The 21128-nt window shown below is 45.1% G+C and overlaps 1 protein-coding gene across 1 annotated transcript in view; it reads left to right on the top strand.

The window, feature by feature from the left end:
• FARS2 (phenylalanyl-tRNA synthetase 2, mitochondrial) overlaps positions 1–21128 on the top strand; it is a 388891-nt gene that overhangs the window by 293874 nt on the left and 73889 nt on the right. The window lies entirely within an intron of this gene.

Below are 21128 nucleotides of genomic sequence, written 5' to 3'. Positions count from 1 at the left end.
CGAGGTCCGTGGGGTTGGACACAGGTTCGCTGAGGCCAGGACGGTTTCCTTCACCAAACCCAGGTGCGCAGCCAGCAGGGCAGGCACGCCCACCATGCCCAGCCGTCCACCCTGGGCACATCCCGGCCCTTCAGTCCCCGGGACTCGGCTTACAAAGGCCCAGCGTCTGACCCTCAAGCTAGTGTTCTTTCCTCTGCACCACAGTTGCTTCCCTTGGGCCCAGACTCTTCTGAAAACTCCCCTTTTCCATTTTAATCAAACACATTTTCACCATGGCAGTGGTTTGTGAATTTAATGAGCAAGCTGTGACACAAAAAGTAAACTGTACAGGTTACATAATTTCAGGGCCAGGTTGACTTTTCCGGAATTCTGTGTCAAAGTGGAGATTTAGTTTAGGCTGTTAAAATTCGGGAAAAAATAATAAAGCCTTTCTCTGTCTCCATCCTCCCCCTGCTCCCCCACCCCCCACCGCCCCCGCCTTAAAAATAGCATCTGAAGTCTCATTGTAGCTGAGTCACTGCTTGGTGTGATCAGGGCTAGGCTGCAACTGGACCTGTCAGAATGAGGCCAGAGTGATTCATGATGGAAGCTAAGTTTGGTTGCCACTGACAACAGGTTCCTCTCTGTTCTTTTCCTGGAGTTTGGCCACACCATATTTTGCCTTTGGAGTAGAAACACCTCTTCATAGAGTTAGTAACGGGATGAGATGGGCCCTCCTGCTATGACACACAGAACTCCCAACCGTTTATTAGGGGGAAGTATGTGTAATTAGCATAACTGAAGACCTACAGAGAATATAGCTGTACAGGCAATGTATCTCATCCACCACCACAGCTTGATACCAACCCAGTCTACCAGCCGAGTGCCCCAGCAGCTTTTGTGAGCCCCAGACTGTGCATCCCACCGAGGAGAGACAAAAGATTGAATAGATGTGGTCCCTACCCTAAAGGAACTTGGGGAGACATAAACCAGTGAAAGCAGCAGCCTGCACTTCCCATGCCAACTCGAATCACGTGTCTGTTTCCCGCCAGCTTCCTGGAGAGCAGGAGCCGCGTCTTGTGCTCACGCACACGCCTGGCACGTATTTGAGGGGTCGGTGAGCTCGTGGAACTGAAGTGAGCTGGCACTGCAGCACCTGCTCGCCCCCTTCTGCCATCAGGACTCGGTCCCCACACCATTCCTTCCTGCCTTCCTGGGGCACACGTTTGGGCCAGGCCACCCTGGTGCAAGTGTCTGGGGAACGCAGAGGAGATCTATCTGTATCAGCAAGCGTGCAGTTACTATGGCTTTGTTCTCAGAGTGGGACTTGGGCAGTAAGGAACTCTCTGCTCCGGGCATTTGTGCAGAATTTGGCTAAACTTACATCAGCTGGACTTCTGCCAGCTCTTTGGAAGTGAGGGTCAGAGATGAGAAGCACGGGTACTTTCCAGGAAACAAAACTGCTTCACTGCAATGCTGATGGTGCTTCTCAATAAACTCATATTTATGGGAGACGTAGAGCAGAGCTTCTTAATTAGGGTGCCTTAGTATACAGATGTGCACACAGATATAGGCGTGCCGACATGAGCTCTTTGGGCATCTAGATATGTCTGGAGTACGGGATGGATTTTATATATGGATGCAGATGTAGATATCTAGCCTATATAATGTACGTATACATATACGTTCCAGAAGAGTACAAGGATATACAACAAGAGGGTAACTGTGCTTCTCTGGATGGTAGGATTATGGCAGCATTTGACTTTTTTTTACTTATTTATTTATTTTCATTTAAAAATCATTTATATGTATTAATCATGTAATTAAGTCAACCAAATACTAAGCAAAATGTTGAATTTAGACTTACCAAGGTTTCGTGGTCCAGCCAAAGATTTACGGGTATGTTATATTCCAGCACTGACTTGGAAACCATTTGTCCTGAAGATATGTCCTTTTTTGTTGTTGTTGTTAGTTTAAAGATGACTATTTTCAGGCAGTGAATCCTCTTCCAAAAAAAAAAAAAAGAAGAAGAAGAAAGAAAAGAAAAAATATAGGAAAGCAGAGGTCACAAATCAGAGAAATTGTTCAATGTTGATAGATTTTATTTTCTTTGCTTCTAAAACTAATATTGGTAACAGCCCAAATTTTCCCCATTTGTGGAACATCCTTAACCTCCTATTAAGGATGTGTTGGATAGAAATATTAAGAGAAAAACCTGTTGGTCAGATGTTAGTTCTAAATGGCCAGACCACAGAGGACACTGACAGTTGACCCTGGAGGGTATAGACACACGCTAAAGCAGTAGACTGCAAGTTGGGAAATCTTTTTTCCATTCTCATCCTCCACTTACCCAGCAGCCGTAGGCAAGGAATAATGATTTGACAGTTGCGTTTTACGGCATGCTGCATTTATAAAACATTTATGGTCATCCAAGTTAGTTTCCTTCACAAGACTTCTGTGAATGCCTCACTTCTTTTTACCTAGTCTCAGATTCTTAACGGGGGGTTAGAGGGCACGATATGTACTTTTTTCTCAAATTGGAATGCCTTTAACTTAAATGAGATCGATATCCTTAGGATCTTCTGGGAGAAGTACTATTTTCTCCAGTTTCCAACATTATAAAATACTTCCATATTTGGAACTGTGGCATTTTATACTCAGAGGGATTCTTTAAAAGAGATTGTCTGGTTCAGTTTCTTCATTATTCAAAAGAAAAAGTTGAGACCAACACAGTCAAAGGGAAATGCCCAAAGCCCCAAGAAGTCGTTAGCAGCAGGGCTACAGCCAGGGCCCAGTTCTCTTTTTACTACTTCTAATATGTGCTACTTTTTACCTAAGATTTCCAACTGTTATGGGGAACTAAAGCAGTGTTTTTTAACTTGCAATTTTTAGGGGAAAAGAAATGAAAAACACAGTGTCTGGTACAATGTAGGTGGTCAATCAATATTTGATGAAGACGGTGTTTAGTAAACTTGCGTATATTGACCCGCTGAGTCAATAAAAAACAGCACATCTGCATATACACACATAGGTAGGTGGATGGATGGATGGATGGATGGATGGATGAACAGATTGATGATAGGTACTAGGTAGAAAGTAGCACCAGCATGTGTGCTCTCTGTCTGCACAAGGATTTAGTTATCACGTGTCCCCAGTCTGCATGGCTCTCTTCAAAGGAAGAAGCTCTGGAGGGGAGTGACAGAGAATTTTAGGAGACAGAGGAAATATACTCCTTTTCACTGAAAACCTAGCAGAAGTGCTTTTGGGTGAGAAAGCCACACACACTTGCGTGCAGGTATTTTGGTATCAGTGTAGTATTGTCTACAGTGACTCTTTGTTTAGTCATAAAATATGTTACCTGCCACTCCACAGGTGCCAAATGATGCCTGAGAGACCTGTTAAACGAGGCTAAATCGTAGAGCAAGCGTAGGAAGAACATTACCGTAATTATACAGTGTATCTTCGTTTTGGGTTTGTGTTTCCAAGTTCCTCCTGTTTTACCGTGTAGGAGTAACTTAGAAAACCTTGAAAGAAGGTTTTCCAAGTTCCTCTTGCACAGAGTAACTTCACTCAACAAAATAGAGTGAAGAGTTCAGAGGTAACTAAAGTAACGTGGACTAATGCATAAACACCCTACAGAAGGTACTTCGTTTTCATCGTGTCTTCCGGTGGTTAACGTGTCCAGCAGGAAGGTAAATTTCTCATTTCCTTTCCCATGTCACAGACTGTGTCTTCTTAATCACCTTTTCCCCGTATTCAACAGCATCCTGGTCATAATCGTGGCATATGCTACATTGACACCGTGGCGAGATCATTCTTTTTCTCCCACCTAAGGGAAATTTCACTTTTTTATTGAATGAAGGAGGCATTTAAAGCATAAATTAAAATAAAGATAACAACTACTAAGTCTGGTTAGGCTCATACAGAAAAATAATAAAAGGACTGTCAAAACAGCCTGACTCGAGTTTGCTACAAAAAAAGTTTAATTTAATGCACTGCATCTAAGCAGGCTAGAAGATCCGCCTCACGCTACTGGAAGGTGTCTGTCAGCTCTGGTGATCGGGGAGACTCACTTGTATGGGGCATTAGATGAACAGAGGGTCTCTGTACGTGTCTATTATTGATGATTTATTTGATTTGATTCTTTTTTTTCCTCTCTTCCATTCACATATTAGGCTCTTATACCTTCAATTGGATTTTGCATTCGTTAAGTACAAACAACAGCATACGTATTAGACCGTATACACATTCAGAAATATGCATTTATATAATCTCCTTTTTAAAAAATTTATTTACTCATTTATTTATTTTTGGCTGCATTGGGTCTTCGTTGCTGCGCGCGGGCTTTCTCTAGTTGCGGCGAGCAGGGGCTACTCTTCGTTGCGGTGCGCGGGCTTCTCATTGCGGTGGCTTCTCTTGTTGCAGAGCATGGGCTCTAGGCATGCGGGCTTCGGTAGTTGTGGCTCGTGGGCTCTAGAGCACAGGCTCAGTAGTTGTGGCTCACGGGCTCTAGAATGCAGGCTCAGTAGTTGTGGTGCACGAGCTTTGTGGCTCCGCGGCATGTGGGGTCTTCCCAGACCAGGGATCGAACCCGTGTCCGCTGCATTGGTAGGTGGATTCTTAACCACTGCGCCACCAGGGAAGTCCTAATCTCCCATTTTTAAACCATGAGGCTAACAGTATATTTTATTGTACGTGCCTCTGGTGTCCTAGTCCGGGAGCTGCTTAAATTCTCAATAGCATCCTAAGAAGAGTATCGCAGAGAGCAGCGCTATAGCCACGAGGACATTTATAATGTCACATTAAGGTAGAGTGTAAGTCGTGTGCCTTGTAATAATAGATTAAATGATTGTAAATACGGTTTTATGTAGAAAAGGTTCAAAGCAGTTTAAAAATTTTTGTATGGCGCCATATTTTGAATGTGAAAGTCTCGTTTTGTTTAATCATTTATTAAATGCTCCCAAACTTAATAGACCTGAAGCTTCTGTGCTTTTATTGTATATTAGTAAGGAAAAATCCTTGTAGTCAATCCTAGATACATGCCCCATCTTGCCTTGGTGACCACAACTTCAGGGTTCCCTCCCTCACTCTTGTATTGTCCCTTGATGTTTGCTGCTTCCTGAAGTCAATAGAGACAGACTTGAGCCACCTTGAGTGTTGTCTCAGTATTTACCGAGTACAGAGAAAATTCCATTTGAGAAAACCGCAGAGTATGGCCATTCCTGGAACAACCAAGAGATGGTTATTACTATTGGAAAGAATCGTTTTGCCGTGCTTTACCTTAAGGGTGACCAAAATAGTGTTTTAAAAATCAATCTCAAATTCGGAGGCATTTGTATATTTAAAGTGCCCACATACCTAAGATTGTTCATGATTAGTTTCCTGAACTGTTATTCTTTTCATTAAAAATATTGGAAATGTATCTTTATAAAACTTTTATATAAATTTGTGAATCAAAACAAATTCTTTTTCAAGCCATGTGTCCTTTTTTCTTTTAAGTGGGCGTAGTATAACTGCTGAGAATCAAAGCAGACACAGTTAGAAAGGACCAGTCCATAAGAGAATCGAAAAGCAGGCAGCATTTGCGTTCAGCTTTTCTTCATCCCCTTCTCCTCGCTCCCTTTCAACAAGCTCGCTCTTCCCGCCTTACTCTGCTTTACCCCTTCGCACCTTAATGTCAGGTCAGAATTTGGCAATGAACCAACGTAATAAAATTCTGTTAGCCAGACTTCTTTTACAGCGGGGCATCTAGGATGCTCTGCTCCAAACACTTTCTCATCATCAGAGCCGTAGCACAAAGACAGGAGCTGCCTTCAATAGCCCACCTGAGAGGGAAGAGGTCCTGTAGGTGCTGGGTACATCCCTGCCGGTGACAGTGGCCTTGGCGAGCTGCTCTGGGACATGAACCTGGCTTCTGTGAGCAGGACGGTGAGGACTGAGCACCCACCGCAGGCAAAGCCCAGTGAGGGACTGTTGCCAAAGCCGAATTCTTTTCCTGTCACCTGCGTGATTATGCAACTGTGCGCACGTTTCCAGCGCGTCTAGTCTTGCCTTGCACTGGTTTGAAATGATTGTTTGCAAGTCTTATTTCGCCCACCTGATTGTGAAATTCCCAGGGGCAGGATTGTATCTCACGCCTGGCACATAGCGGGCACACAGTACATGGGTGCAGAGTGAGTGAGTGAATCATTCTGTCAGCCAATCAGTTAAGCCCGGCAGCAACGATGAGAGTCTGGATTCCGATGATGACACTGAAGATGGCAGAAGTGGATGGATGTGAATCGCAGGGAGGGAACTAAGAAGAGTGAGAGAGATCCAGGGAGTCAGCGCCTCCCAGGTGGAGGGAGAGCTCATGGGCAGAGGCGGAAACGGGGACTCAACCAGCGAAGTGCCATGAGGGAAGATGACGAATACACCTTCAGACAAGTTGAATGAACATTGAGAAACTGTGTCAAAAATCTTTTTCTCAAAGAAGCCTCCTCTAAAATGCACCTCCCTTCCAGCCTGTGACATCTCCCCTTAGCGCGCCCGACCCAATTTCCCGAGGTCTGTTTTCAGATGAATCATTTTCTAGCAGGAAAAAAACTCTTTTATAGACCCAGCAGATGTACGTGTTTTATAGAACATTTCCCTCAATTCCTGAAGGTCACTGTCCTCTGTAGACTTGGGGACTGAGGACGCAGAACATGGAGGCTGGTGCCTCGCGGGGACGCAGGGCCAGCCCCTCGGCCTCGGCGGCACCCCCTTGCTTACCATCTGCTATAAAGTCGGTGCCCTGAGCCACGCCTGGCTGTCCTCTGGGTCACGTCGCCCCGCCCCCGCCCCCCTTTGTGACACAAGGGCTGCCTTGTCACCGTTTCCGCTGTCTCGGGCATCTGGAGCCTTAACCACGTCTGTTCCCAGATCCCTTAGAAACGCAGAAGATGTACGTCGTTGAGGGTGTGTAAGTGAGGGGGAAGCACCGGAATGTGCTCGCTGGCGTCCGGGAGCCCCGCAGAGGGTGTCGCAAATAATCCGTTCCCAGCCCCTCACTCTTTCACCATGTGCAGTGAGCCCCCTGATGTCCCAAGGGTATCTCTGAAGCTCCACCAGACGACAGGACGCCGCGTGCTCCCGAGTCCTCGTCTGTTGTGTCTGCATCCCCGTGAATCAGGCTGTGGTCTAGTCTCGACCCAGAAGCGTGCCCCACGGATCAGAGGAGTGTCTGACACACATTGATCTGGGGCTGGAAGAGAAAGCTGGGCTCCAGGAGCATCCTGCCAGAGGCCTGTCCTTAGGAAACGGTCTCTCAGGTTTTTTTGCTGATGAAGAGACACCTGTCTGCTGCTGACCTTCTTCTGTTGAAGCCAGAAAACAGGCGACAAAGCAGCCTCTTACCTCCTGCTGTTTCCTTCCGGGCTGTGCTTTCTGAGGGGCGACACCCTCTATCCAGAGAGACCATACCTGCAAGATGTTAAAGCTACGACCTCAAAAATGAGTGATCGCCGGTCTCAGGAATATAATTATAACCAAACGTGCCCTCGGGTCCTGAGCCTCCTCTCCCCTTTTTAAGAAAAATCCAAATACAGTATAAGCCCTACTTCCCCGGCGGCCCTGTTGAGTGTCTGCAGATTTCATGGAGTGAGTATGTCCTGCTGTCTCCTCTAGCTCCAAACCCTTGTTCCTGGACCCCCTCCATCACTCCTGCTGTCCTGCCCGCACTGAAGGCTGTTGGTTCCCCACATGGACCCCTTTCTGTCCCCCAGGATGCCCTAAACAGCGCAGTCGTGTGCAAAAGGTTGGAAATAATGGAAAGGAATCTAAGACTGAATTTGTGCCTCTCAGTTGTGACAGTTTATCAGTGTCACCACCTGAGTCACTCACTGGCCACTCGTGTTCCGTCCCTGGTGTAACACCAGGAAGCAGCGGTCTCTTTAAGGAAACCTGCTCTCATATCCTGGCTTCCCCTGAAGGCCTTTCTTCCCCAAACGCCCATCTCTTAGGCCCGAGCCAAGGAAACCCCCGCAAACTGCTTCCTTCGTAGGAGCCCCGCACGATCCTTTTACAGTACTTAACTGCGTAGGGCAGCTTCCCTTCCTCTGCTTCAACGTCCCTGTCTCCAGGGCCTTACTTTTCATAATAAAAAATTTATTCAAGTGTTTTCACAAACTAAAGAGTTATGCTCCCTCTAAAGCTGAATTTTTTCCTCTAACCCAGTGTGGAAATAGCTGCGTCCAGGTATAAGTTAATAGCCATCGTTTCTTTCTGCTACATAATGAAAATCTGATTTCAGCAAACGTCACTCCGCGGCCACCATTACAGCGTAGCTCGATGCTGAGGCCCGGGGAGGTCTGTCCGAAAGCTGTGTGGTCAGAGCACGAGTGTGTGCTTGGACATCACGCAGATGTAGCAAAGCTGAATTCAGTCCACGGCCTGGAGTGTTCGTGCCCTTCCAACAGGGAGACACTTCCCCAGGAAGACAGGACTGCAGCCCTGATGGTAAGAGTGACCTTGAGTTGGTGCAGCCACTACGGAGAACAGTATGGAGGTTCCTCAGAAAACTGAAAATAGAGCTACCATATGATCCAGCAACCCCTCTCCTGGGCATATATCCGGACAAAACTATAATTCAAAAAGATACATGCACCCCTATGTTCATAGCAGCACTATTCACAATAGCCAAGACATGGAAATAACCTAAATGTCCCTTGACAGATGAATGGATAAAGAAGATGTGGCACATCTATACAATGGAACATTACTCAGCCATAAAAAGAAACGAAATTGAGTTATTTGTAGTGAGGTGGATGGACCTAGAGTCTGTCATACAGACTGAAGTAAGTCAGAAAGAGGAAAACAAATACCGTATGCTAACACATATATATGGAATCTAAAAAAAAAGGTTCTGAAGACCCTAGGGGCAGGACAAGAATAAATGGGCAGACATAGAGAATGGACTTGAGGACACAGGGAGGGGGAAGGGTAAGCTGGGACAAAGTGAGAGAGTGGCATGGACATATATACACTACCAAACGTAAAATAGCTAGCTAGTGGGAAGCAGCCGCATAGCACAGGGAGATCAGCTCGGTGCTTTGTGACCACCTAGAGTGGTGGAATAGGGAGGGTGGGAGGGAGACGCAAGAGGGAGGGGATATGGGGATATATGTATGCATATAGCTGATTCACTTTGTTATACAGCAGAAACTAACACAGCATTGTAAAGCAGTTATAACTAACATCCAATAAAGATGTTAAGAAAAAAAGAAAAAGAATGAAATAATGCCATTTTCAGCAACATGGATGCAACTAGAGATTATCACACTAAGTGAAGCAAGTCAGACAGAGGAAGATAAATACCATACGATACCACTTATATGTGGCATCTAAAACATGGCACAAATGAACTTATGTACGAAACAGGAACAGACTCACAGACATAGAGAACAGACTTGTGGTTGCCAAGGGGGAGGGGGCTGGGGGAGGGATGGAGTGGGAGTTTGAGATTAGTAGATGCAAAGTCTTACATACAGAATGGATAAACAACAAGGTCCTACCATATAGCACGGGGAACTATATCCAGTCTCCTGGGATAAACCATAATGGAAAAGAATATTAAAAAAGAATATATATATATGTAACTGAGTCACTTTGCTGTGCACCAGAAACTAACAGAATGCTGTAAATCAACTATACTTCAATTTAAAAAAAATAAAATAGTGGTTCTGAGTTATACATCATCCTTACCACCGGCTGGTGCAGGCGGCGCCCGCACTGTTCACCCCCAGGCGTCTGCCTCAGTGATGGGGTGGACCCCGGGCACTGTGAAGTGGGGATCATGGTGACCTGGCCTCTCTGTGCTCCCACACACACCTGAGCTCCGGTTCCCACACACCTGTCCTCTCCTCACTGCCTTCATCACCCCGGGCAGCAGCCATGGAAGGTGATTTATTGTCCCTTTTGAAGATGCTGCTTCGAGAAAATTCAGCTTGTGCTCATACCACCTAATCCCTGACGTAGTTAGCGTATTGGTACATTTCCTTCTAATCTTGTTTCCATGCATTTCTTTTCTTTTGCAAAGTTGCATCTTAACTGTATATAAATGTTTTTAACTTTCATAAATTAATATTACGGTGGTGCAAACAATCAGTGAAAAAAATTTCTTGTAACAGAAAAATGGACAGTTCAATAGAAAACAGTTCACTAAGCACTTAATCTAAACTTATAGCCAGGAAACAAAATTTCAAAGTTCTGTCTCACCAGTTATCAACGAAACGTAATTTAAAATAATGATTTCATTTTTCATCCACAGTTAAAATAAATTTTTTAAAAATGTTGATGTAACCAGCCTGGTGCAGGCTGGATTGAGTGTAGAGCTCCAGGAATGAGTGTGTTTTGCCTTGTGGCTCAACCTTCAGGAGTCTGTACGCTGATCCAGCGATTCTAATCTGTGCCAAGGGATTTAGCCGAGCAGCGTTCAAAGGCTTCTGTATTATTACGTACAAGAGTGAGAATTTGGGAACAACCTAAATGTTATCCATCGAGAAACAAATAAATGATGTTTTACTCATCCCAACAGTGAACTATTTGGCACATATTTAAAACATTTTAAAGAATCGTTATGGACATTGATGACAAGGTTCACCAGCTAGCAGTAGGGTTAGAGGGAAGGGGGAGAGTGTGTGATCTGAGTGTCATTGTATGAACATGGGCAGAAGTGTCCACAGGGGACGGCGGGCAAATACAGCTGCACCCACGTTATCCTGGGCTTGCAGGACCACAGGCGATTTTTACTTCTGTACATTTTCCCATATTTCCCAGATTATCTTTAGTGAATGCGTGTTTCACTTGTATACAGGAGAGAAAAAGTTATCTAAAGAGGAAAAAGAAGAAAACTGCCCTCCTTTACAGCATCTTATTAAGCGTTTTAACAATGCAAGATGGGAAAATCCCAGGACATACGGCACGTGCTTCCCCTCTGACTCTGGATGGTCCATCTGCTAAGAAACTGCTGACTGTTTTCTCAAGAGATCAAAGAAAGCAAGCAGGCCCTGGCCGCCGCCTTTATTAAAGTCTTCCCAGCTCACTCACAGCTGTCGCTTTGCCTTCTCCTCTGACTACCCCGCCGGTTGCTGCTTTCTCCTGAAGCTGCTTACGCCGGGTCCGTGGTTGAAGTCATCCTTTCATAAATAATTTGTGACGTGGTTTGAGTTTTCCAAGAACAACCTACAGGGTGCTGTAGTCAACTAGGCCAGTAGTCAGAGCTCAGGCTGCCTGGTGACAGGCTGTCGCACAGCTTTGACTGCCCTGGTCGCTGGGGTTGGGTTCTGCTCAAAGGACAGACCCGATACTACCTCGATGTAGAGAAGGCCATACGCCCTGATGGAATATTACAGTTGTCAGATATCAGAGACTAGGTTGCAACATCAAAAAATGTTATGAAAGACAGAAAACACATCAATGCCTGTTTATGGTTACAACAATGTAAAAATGTATACTCCTACTGAAAGGAAATGGGGAGGCGTGGGAAAATGAAAATGATTAATCTGATGACAGGTGATAGGTTTGTTCGTTTTTTTTTTAATTCTGCAGTGAGCATTTATTGAGCTCTCACCACATGCCAGACACTGTGCTGGGCCCTTGTATTTATTTATTTTTAGAAGGTAGTTGTATAATATGTGAAATCCTAGAGAAATATAAGGTAGGGGTGGTGGAATTCCTCTTCGAAGGTGTTACTCTGGGCAGTGTTGACTGTATCTAGAGGAGGCCCCTCCATTCTTTCCCAGACAGGACCCACGTGACACTCACTCTGCTGGGCTGTTACCTGTCTGTTTAGAACCAAGTGTGGTTTCTCCCCTTGCAATGCATGTTTCTCTCTCACACGTGCCCTCAGCAGATACTGGGTCCTGCTGTGTGCTGGGTTCCTCCAGGTGTGGGCAGTACACAGGGGCCAAGGCGATAAGGCTGTGTCCTCATGGGGCTTCCAGGCTGTTGGGAAGGACAGGCACTAACTACGTAAACAGGTTCATCGGCAGTGTGATTTGCAGTAAAGTAGAGCTCCCGAGATGGAGAGGAAGTGGGAAGACCCGCTGAGAAAGCAGGGAAGGGAAGGGACAACCATGGAAGTGTAGGGGAGGGGAGGGACGAGACTGTGCAAAGGCACTGAGGCAGGACCAAGTCTGGTATGTTTGTGAGACGAATGGGTTCGGAGCAGTGTGCGATGGCCGGGAAATGTCGGGCCGTGTGGGACCATTCTAAGTGCGAGGGCAAGCCTGCGGAGCAAGCAGATTTACCACTTCTCCGTAGAGAAGAGGAGGAGAGGCAGGGCCCACTGGAGGCCCTGAGGAAAGGTGAGGGTCACTGGCCTGGGAGGGTGGGCACAGGCACGGGTCAGGGTCCGTTCTGAAGGCGGAGCACACCAGCCGTGCTGATGACGGCTGTGAGGAAACGCCGGGAGCCAAGGGTAGTTCCGGGCATGGGCTGAGTCACCAGGCGCAGGTGAGGATGTTTTCTGAGGGGGAGAAGGAACAGGTTTTCCTGTTTCTTGGTAAAAAGGTGACCTAGATGTGAGCTGCGTGTGCTGGGTCAGGGTGGCAGCTGCTGCCAAAGGGCAGGAAGAGGCTTTCCTGGGACAGGGGGGTGACCTCGGCCTGAGCGCCGGACAGCTGAGTCTAGTCCACAGCTGCTGCAAGGTAGCAGCGTGATCCCAGGCACGTTGTTCAGCTTCCCAGAATCGCAGTTTTCTGTACCTCGGCTCGGCCCGCCTTGTAGAGCTTTGTAAACCACATACAGTTGAATCCAGACACACAAGGGTGCCACCACTGTCCCCTGCCCTCCTGTACAGTGAGCTTTCCCATCTAGAATCACGGCCCGGAGCGCGTGTGAGAGACGGGTCATCATCAGAGGATCACGCCTGATAGCTGTACCACAAAGCCCGCAAAGCCCGTGGCCTCGCTGGGCCCGCGCCAGCCCCCGCTGCACACCCACCACAAGCCTCGCCGGGCACTGCTGCTCAGAACCAGTGCCCTACAAGATCCCCTCCGAGAGCAGGACGAGGCATATTCCGATGAATCCCTGGGATCCAGGAATTAAATTTGCATTTTATTCTCGGAGGATTCCTGCCAGCTGAGGTTTGTTTTCATCGCCACGGCCCTCCAGGGCTAGCAATGCCGAGCTTTATTTCCGGAGACCTGTCCGTCAGCCTCTCCTGGACTGAACCAACCATAGAAATGAGACACTGCAACAGGAAGCCAACTTCTCCCCTCCCAGCACTGCTCGTCAGCAGACTTGTTTCCTTTCTCCCTCTCAAATGGCATCTTGAAGAGGCCCAGGACCCATCACCTAAGGAGACACCTCGTACACTGGAGAGGTAGAATGGAATTTGAAAGGACAACTGAGGGAGCTGATCTACACCACCAGACGTTTCTCTCGCTAGCAGGAGTCTACCTCTATCATGTCTGTGAAAGGACTCTGTTCCGAGAGCGTTCCTTTGACTCCTGGTCCTTGATTCCAACTTCCAGTCATTCAGATTGCCAGTTCACCAGCCATTCAGGGGAAAATGTGTGTCTTTCCTTATAGCAATTAAATTAAGTGGGGCCAGAGATTAATTTTCTTTTATAATTTTTCTTCTTGAAGAAACTCAGAATCCATCACCTAGAACCCTGTGGGATTCAGGGAGGCTCATGACCCTGAGAAGATGCTCACCCAGCAGACGTGCGTGTACGGAGGCATAGCCAGCAAGGAGGCAGGTGGACCCACCCCAAAGGTAGCTGAAAGCACAGAGGAAGTGGTCCTGTTGTTTGGGGATAAAACCAATCAATAGTTTCTTCATGTCTGCCAGTTCAGGGAAAGAATCTTTTTTCCTCATATATATAATTGCTTTTGCACAAAGGATTCATTATTCCTGCACCAGGTAAGGGAGCTGAGATCTCCTGCTCGGTTTCCTACACACTTCCCCCTCTCTGTTCCCCAGACCAGAGTATCGAGCCGATTTGGGCCATAGATTCAGTGGCCATCTTCACACCGTCCTGTCTGACCCTTCCATCCTGCCAGATTGTAACCGCGCAGGTCAACAGGCCTCTTGGCAACATCCTGCAAGTCGCTGTTGTGATGGGGCCGCTTTAATCTCAGGTAGCTGACCTCAATGTGTGAGCAACGTGTAAAGAAAGACATTTCCAGGAGCCCATCAGACTGCTCGACAGATAATAGGAAAACTTAATTTGAGGACCAGGTTTAGACTCTCTGGACTGGGGAGCTCATTTTAGACTCGCCCTGCAGTAAAAAAGTGTCCGAGGTTCCCGCCGCAGGGGCTGGACAGGAGGCCACACCGTCACCTGGACTGGCCTCAACGGGCTGCCCCCAAGACAAGCAAGGTCATGTCCGAAGGCTTCCCGGAAGAGGCTCGTAGCGGGGTCTGTTACTATGCAAGTCTAGTTGCCTTGGCAGTCTTTTCCTGGGTTTTGGGTGAGAACATCTTACCATAGCCAGAAGAAGGGCACTGTGATTTATAAGGGGTATTACTTAGGTGGAAGAGCCTTAGAATACAGCCTCCACGGTGTGACTAAGTAGACAGGCTCCTTTCTGCTCCCTTAGGATTCACATGTAAAATGGTGAAATGACCCCGGGGCTGACTTGACAGGGCCCGGCAGCAGCCCGAGGAGGGCAGGTGGGTGAGGAGGTGCTCGGGTCACCATGGGCGCTCAGGATGTGTCTGGACAAGCCCCGCGGGTGTGCTCTTGCTGGTGAGAATGGTCTTGGCTTCCGTGAACCTTTTATCCTCTTGAAAACTGATCTTAACTCCAGCTCTTAAAATAGCAACTAGCCATCAATGGGCTTCCGCTTTCCTTTTCTAACCATCAAAAATTGTAGCTAAGCTGGGCACTGTGCGGTCGTGTTCAGAATTTACTTTAAAAATAAGATTTTTGAAAACCTTAGAGGGAAGTAAGACATACCTGCAGAAGCTAACAGACTTCAAAAATGTCAAGCTTGATGGTTAGAAGGTTTACTTACTAACCAACGTTAGAGGAATGCTAAATTATTTGTATAATGTACCCCCCCAAAATTACTGTGATAGATGCCAACGTGAAAATGTGTGTGCACCAATATACTGAATCTGTGCCGTGTGAACATGTGGGACATGACGTGTGTGGGGGGGTATTTTGCACCCCTACCTTGTGTGCTGGTCCAGATGTTCAGAACGTGCCATAAAGACCACATTGGTGGTACCGTCCTCAGGCCCCCCAGCTTGCTGCCGACCATCCCAGGTGTCGAGGTAATTCCAACACTTTATTCCACACTCCCCACTTTTTTGCCACCAGAAGCAAGGGTCCTTATAAACCCAGGTTAATCAGTACTATATTTCCCGTTCCCCATACCCATGTTAGACCCTCTATCAGAGAATTTGTATTTCATCTGTTTTGCAAAATAAATTTAACAACAGTAGTAAGTTATTATGATGCTCTTTGGACCCACTAACATCCTGTTAGCTAAGTCTTATACACATCAGTCCAGTCTGCATTTATCTTGCATGTTCTCAGGATAAATGGTTTTAAGCTTGAACAGCCACAGAGGCACCTGTCATGTGCTGTCAGCTAGAACTGATGAAAGAGAAAAATGCAGCATCTGAAGAGCGACTTGCAAGATGACGTAAATATTTTATTTTCCTTTCGGAAAGCCCTCACCAGATCTGCCCCTTCACCTCTGATCTCTGAGCAGCCTGATGATTTATGGGGTTCCGTTGTTCGGCTTTTAGATAGGGAGTAGAGGGGGATCACTGCTTCCCAGGTGGGGTGAAGGCGGTTAGCAGGATGTTCATGGGCAGCGTGGCTCATCTGTTTGCATCGTTCCTGCAGACGTGCTGCAGTGCTTTGGGGAGTCGTTCATCCTGAGCAGTTACAAGGTAGCCTGTTTCTCAGTGGACCTAGAGTCAGCGTCTAGTTAGTTATCTGTGGCCGTGTTGTTACAAACTGTGACCTTGTGACTCAGCGCTGACTGTGTTATGCTTGTTTGTGCAGCCGTGTCTCTGTTCCGCAGCGTCAGGGCCGAGTCTGGGAAGATGCACGGTGAGTGGAGTGAGACATTTTCCCTCTGGAGTCTGGCAGGGCCTCCAGCTAGGACTGCTGGGGTTTGGGCCGGAGAACACGTGGCCTCTCCGTGTGGCCCGAGTATCCTCGCCAGTGGCCTCAGATCTGTAAACTCTTTATATGGCGGCTGATGGCTCCAAGGGTGGGTATCCCAGCGAGCATTTGGAAGCTGTACTCTTTGGTGACCCAGCTCCAGAAGTCACATAGCATCGCCTCTGCTACCAGGTGTCCGTGAGTGCAGCCATGAAGGCCCGTCTACTCTCGAGGAAAGGGCGAGGCCTGCACCTCTCAAAGGGAGGATTGTCGAGGTCACATTGAAGAAGGGTATGTAGGATGGGACTCATCATCACTGCCACATTTGACAGACAGATCATGTGACAATCCCAGTGGAGATTTCTGTAGGAAATGAATGAGTTGGGTTCTCTGCTTAAATCCATCTGAAGATGTGTTTATGGGACTACAACTAACCTTGCAGTTTCTCACATAGGCGCTAAGATCAGTGTGTGCCTGGCCTGGTGCCTGAAGGTAGATCTGAGTGCTAAGTTAACAACGGATAACCAATGCGAGTATTTTCCAGATACTTAAAAATTAAGGTTTAACCAGAGAAGCTGTTGCCACTCTGAACAGTTACATCATGACCCTTAGAGCAGGCTGGTTTTTTTCCTGACTAATAGTGATGTTATAGGGATCACAGTGTGTGGGAAAAGTAGATTCCTTCATATAAAAGTTGCTTAAGATTTGACTCCATACTCTGTTAAAGTAAGACGTTTTTAAAATAATTGAGTTATTTGAAGGAATTTCTATTTTTCTTTTTCTTGACCTATTTAGCCAAGACAAATAAAGTCAGATAAAAGACGGATTCCTTCCACGAGATGCACGTACACGTTTCTTCATATAGTGAAAGAGCTTGTCAGTGTGTGTAGTGCTCACGGATCCTCAGTTAACAGAAGGCACTGGTGAAATGCCAAGTACCTTATTACACTTTTCACTTCTTGTCTCAATTCTGTTCTTTGCTCTGGAACAGTTTCTCCTTTTCATTCCCACAAAAGTTAAGGTAAAGACCTTGCATTTCCCCCAGAGCTGGGGCCCACGTAGCCACCCCTGGCATTTGTCCTGAGCCTTTTCGGTGAGCTCAGATCCCCAAATGATCAGAAAATCTCATAGAGCCCCAGGTGCCCTAAGAACCGTGCTGAGGATTTATCCTGCTTTGTGAGGAATCACGCGGCATGAGCATTTGTACAGTAGCCCAGCAAGCCAGGTCCTGGGCCAGTGGTGGCATGCTGTGACTCCCAGCCCTGTCTGTGCCTCCAGGGATGGTGATGTCTGAATCCAGGGGAAGCCGAGGTACCATTTATTGAACACTTCCTATGTGCTGTGTTCTGAATCACAGCTATGTCATTTTATTTGGTCTTCACAGTGATTCTTGGAGGTACCTATTATTTACTATCCTAATTTTACAGGTGACGAAATTGAAATTCTGGGAAAATGAGTAACTTGTAGAAGGTCACACTGTGTGTAAGTGATGGAGCCAGCCTCTGCAGCTGCTTTCAGGGGGTTCAGAGTTTAGGTTAGAAGGAGTTCCTCCTTTCTTGAAAAAATAAACCTAAATGGGAAACTCAGAAGTCATAAAGGAAAATAGTGATCAGTTTATCCACTTAAAAATTTAAAGCTTCTGCTCAACAAAACATATGCAAAATTTGGATTAAGGCCATAAAACAAACTATGGGAGTGGGGAGGAAGAATCACCAGGCTGTGACAAAAGACCAGTTTTCTTAATGTGACAAAGAGTTCTTACCAGTCAGTGAGACTGAGAAATACAGACTGTAAATGTAGGAAAGGGTGCTCAGCCTCGCTTATGATTAGAGAAATACAGATTAATAACTGAGAATTATACTTTATCACCTGTTGAATTGACAAAGATTTTAAAGTTGGTCATACTCCATGCTGTCAAATGTATGGGATGATAGGAGCTTTTGCTTGTGTTATTTGAGGAAATGCATATCAGTACAGTTCTTCTGGAACACGGTTCCATGATATATATCAAAACTGAAAATTCACACACACTCTTTGATCCAGATTTTATTTACCCCACAAATATACTAATATAGGTATTCAAAGATGTGTGTGCCTGTTTACTGCAGTGTTTCATATAATGTCAAAAACTGTTTTTTAGTAGAAGACTGATTAATTATACAGTGTTCATTCTATGGGATACTAGTCATCACTATAAAGGATTACATCCATCAATAAGAAAAGATGACCAAGAGCAGAAGCAAGAAGAGCTACAATCCTGCAGCCTGTGGAACAAAAACCACATTCACAGAAAGATAGACAAGGTGAAGAGGCAAAGGGCTATGTACCAGATGAAGGAACAAGATAAAACCCCAGAAAAACAAGTAAATGAAGTGGAGATAGGCAACCTTCCAGAAAAAGAGTTCAGAATAATGATAGTGAAGACGATCCAGGGCCTCGGAAAAAGAATGGAGGCAAAGATCGAGAAGATGCAAGAAATGTTTAACAAAGACCTAGAGGAATTAAAGAACAAACAAACATAGATGAACAGTGCAATAACTGAAATGAAAACTACACTAGAAGGAACCAATAGCAGAATAACTAAGGCAGAAGACCGGTAAGTGACCTGGAAGACAGAATGGTGGAATTCACTGCTGTGGAACAGAATAAAGAAAAAAGAATGAAAAGAAATGAAGACAGCCTAAGAGACCTCTGGGACAACATTAAACGCAACAACATTCGCATTATAGGGGTCCCAGAAGGAGAAGAGAGAAAGAAAGGACCCGAGAAAATATTTGAAGAGGTTATAGTCGAAAACTTCCCTAACATGGGAAAGGAAATAGCCGCCCAAGTCCAGGAAGCGCAGAGAGTCCCATACAGGATAAACCCAAGGAGAAACACACCAAGACACACAGTAATCAAACTGGCAAAAATTAAAGACTAAGAAAAATTATTGAAAGCAGCAAGGGAAAAATGACAAATAACATACAAGGGAACTCCCACAGGTTAACAGCTGATTTCTCAGCAGAAACTCTACAAGCCAGAAGGGAGTGGCATGATATACTTAAAGTGATGAAAGGGAAGAACCTACAAACAAGATTACTCTACCCATCAAGGATCTCATTCAGACTCGATGGAGAAATGAAAAGCTTTACAGACAAGCAAAAACTAAGAGAATTCAGCACCACCAAACCAGCTCTACAACAAATGCTAAAGGAACTTCTCTAAGTGGGAAACACAAGAGAAGAAAAGGACCCACAAAAACAAACCCAAAACAATTAAGAAAATGGCCATAGGAACACACATATCGATAATTACCTTAAATGTGAATGGATTAAATGCTCCAACCAAAAGACACAGGCTCGCTGAATGGATACAAAAACAAGACCCATCTATATGCTGTCTACAAGAGACCCACTTCAGACATAGGGACACATACAGACTGAAAGTGAGGGGATGGAAAAAGATATTCCATCCAAATGGAAATCGAAAGAAAGCGGGAGTAGCAATACTCATATCAGATAAAATAGACTTTAAAATAAAGAATGTTACAAGAGACAAGGAAGGACACTACATAGTGATCAAGGGATCAATCCAAGAAGAAGATATAACAATTATAAATCTATATGCACCCAACATCGGAGCACCTCAATACATAAGGCAACTGCTAACATCTATAAAAGAGGAAATTGACAGTAACACAATAATAGTGGGAACTTTAACACCTCACACCAATAGACAGATCATCCAAAATGAAAATAAATAAGGAAGCAGAAGCTTTAAATGACACAATAGATCAGACAGATTTAATTGATATTGATAGGACATTCCATCCAAAAACAGCAGATTACACTTTCTTCTCAAGTGGGCATGGAACATTCTCCAGGATACATCACATCTTGGGTCACAAATCAAGCCACAGTAAATTGAAGAAAATTGAAATCATATCAAGCATCTTTTCTGACCACAACGCTATAAGATTAGCAATGAATTACAGGGGAAAGAAACGTAAAAAACACAAATACATGGAGGCTAAACAATATGTTACTAAATAAGCAAGAGATCATGAAGAAATCAAAGAGGAAATCAGAAAACACCTAGAGACAAATGACAATGAAAACACGATGGTCCAAAACCTACAGGATGCAGCAAAAGCAGTTCTAAGAAGGAAGTTTATAGCTATACAAGCCTACCTCAAGAAACAAGAAAAATCTCAAACAAACAACCTAACATTACACCTGAAGGAACTAGAGAAAGAAGAACAAACAAAACCCAGAGTTAGCAGAAGGACAGAAATCATAAAGATCAGAGCAGAAATAAATGACGTAGAAACAAAGAAAACAATAGCAAAGATCAATAAAACTAAAAGTTGCTTCTTTGAGAAGATAAATAAAATTGATAAACCATTAGCCAGACTCCTCAAGAAAAAGAGAGAGAGGACTCAAATCAATAAAATTAGAAATGAAAAAGGAGAAGTTACAACAGACACTGCAGAAATACAAAGCATCCTAAGAGACTACTACAAGCAACTCTATGCCAATAAAATGGACAACCTGGAAGAAATGGACAAATTCTTAGAAAGGTATAACCTTCCAAGACTGAACCAGGAAGAAATAGAAAATATGAACAGACCAATCACAAGTAATGAAATTGAAACTGTGATTAAAAATCTTCCAACAAACAAAAGTCCAGGACCAGATGGCTTCACAGGGGAATTCTATCAAACATTTAGAGAAGAGCTAACACCTATCCTTCTCAAACTCTTCCAAAAAATTGCAGAGGAAGGAACACTCCCAAACTCAATCTGTGAGGCCACCATCACCCTGATACCAAAAACAAAGATAGTACAAAAAAAGAAAATTACAGACCAATATCACTGATGAATATAGATCCAAAATCCTCAAGAAAATACTAGCAAACAGAATCCAACAACACAGTAAAAGGATCATACACCATGATCAAGTGGGATTTATCCCAGGGATGCAAGGATTCTTCACTAGACGTAAATCAATCAATGTGATAAACCATATTAACAAATTGAAGAATAAAAACCATATAATCATCTCAATAGATGCAGAA

Source organism: Phocoena sinus, chromosome 11 (assembly GCF_008692025.1).
Source record: "Phocoena sinus isolate mPhoSin1 chromosome 11, mPhoSin1.pri, whole genome shotgun sequence".
NCBI classification, from domain to species: Eukaryota; Metazoa; Chordata; class Mammalia; order Artiodactyla; family Phocoenidae; genus Phocoena; species Phocoena sinus.
Note: the sequence above shows the minus strand (reverse complement) of the source record. Positions and strands in the feature narration are given on the sequence as shown.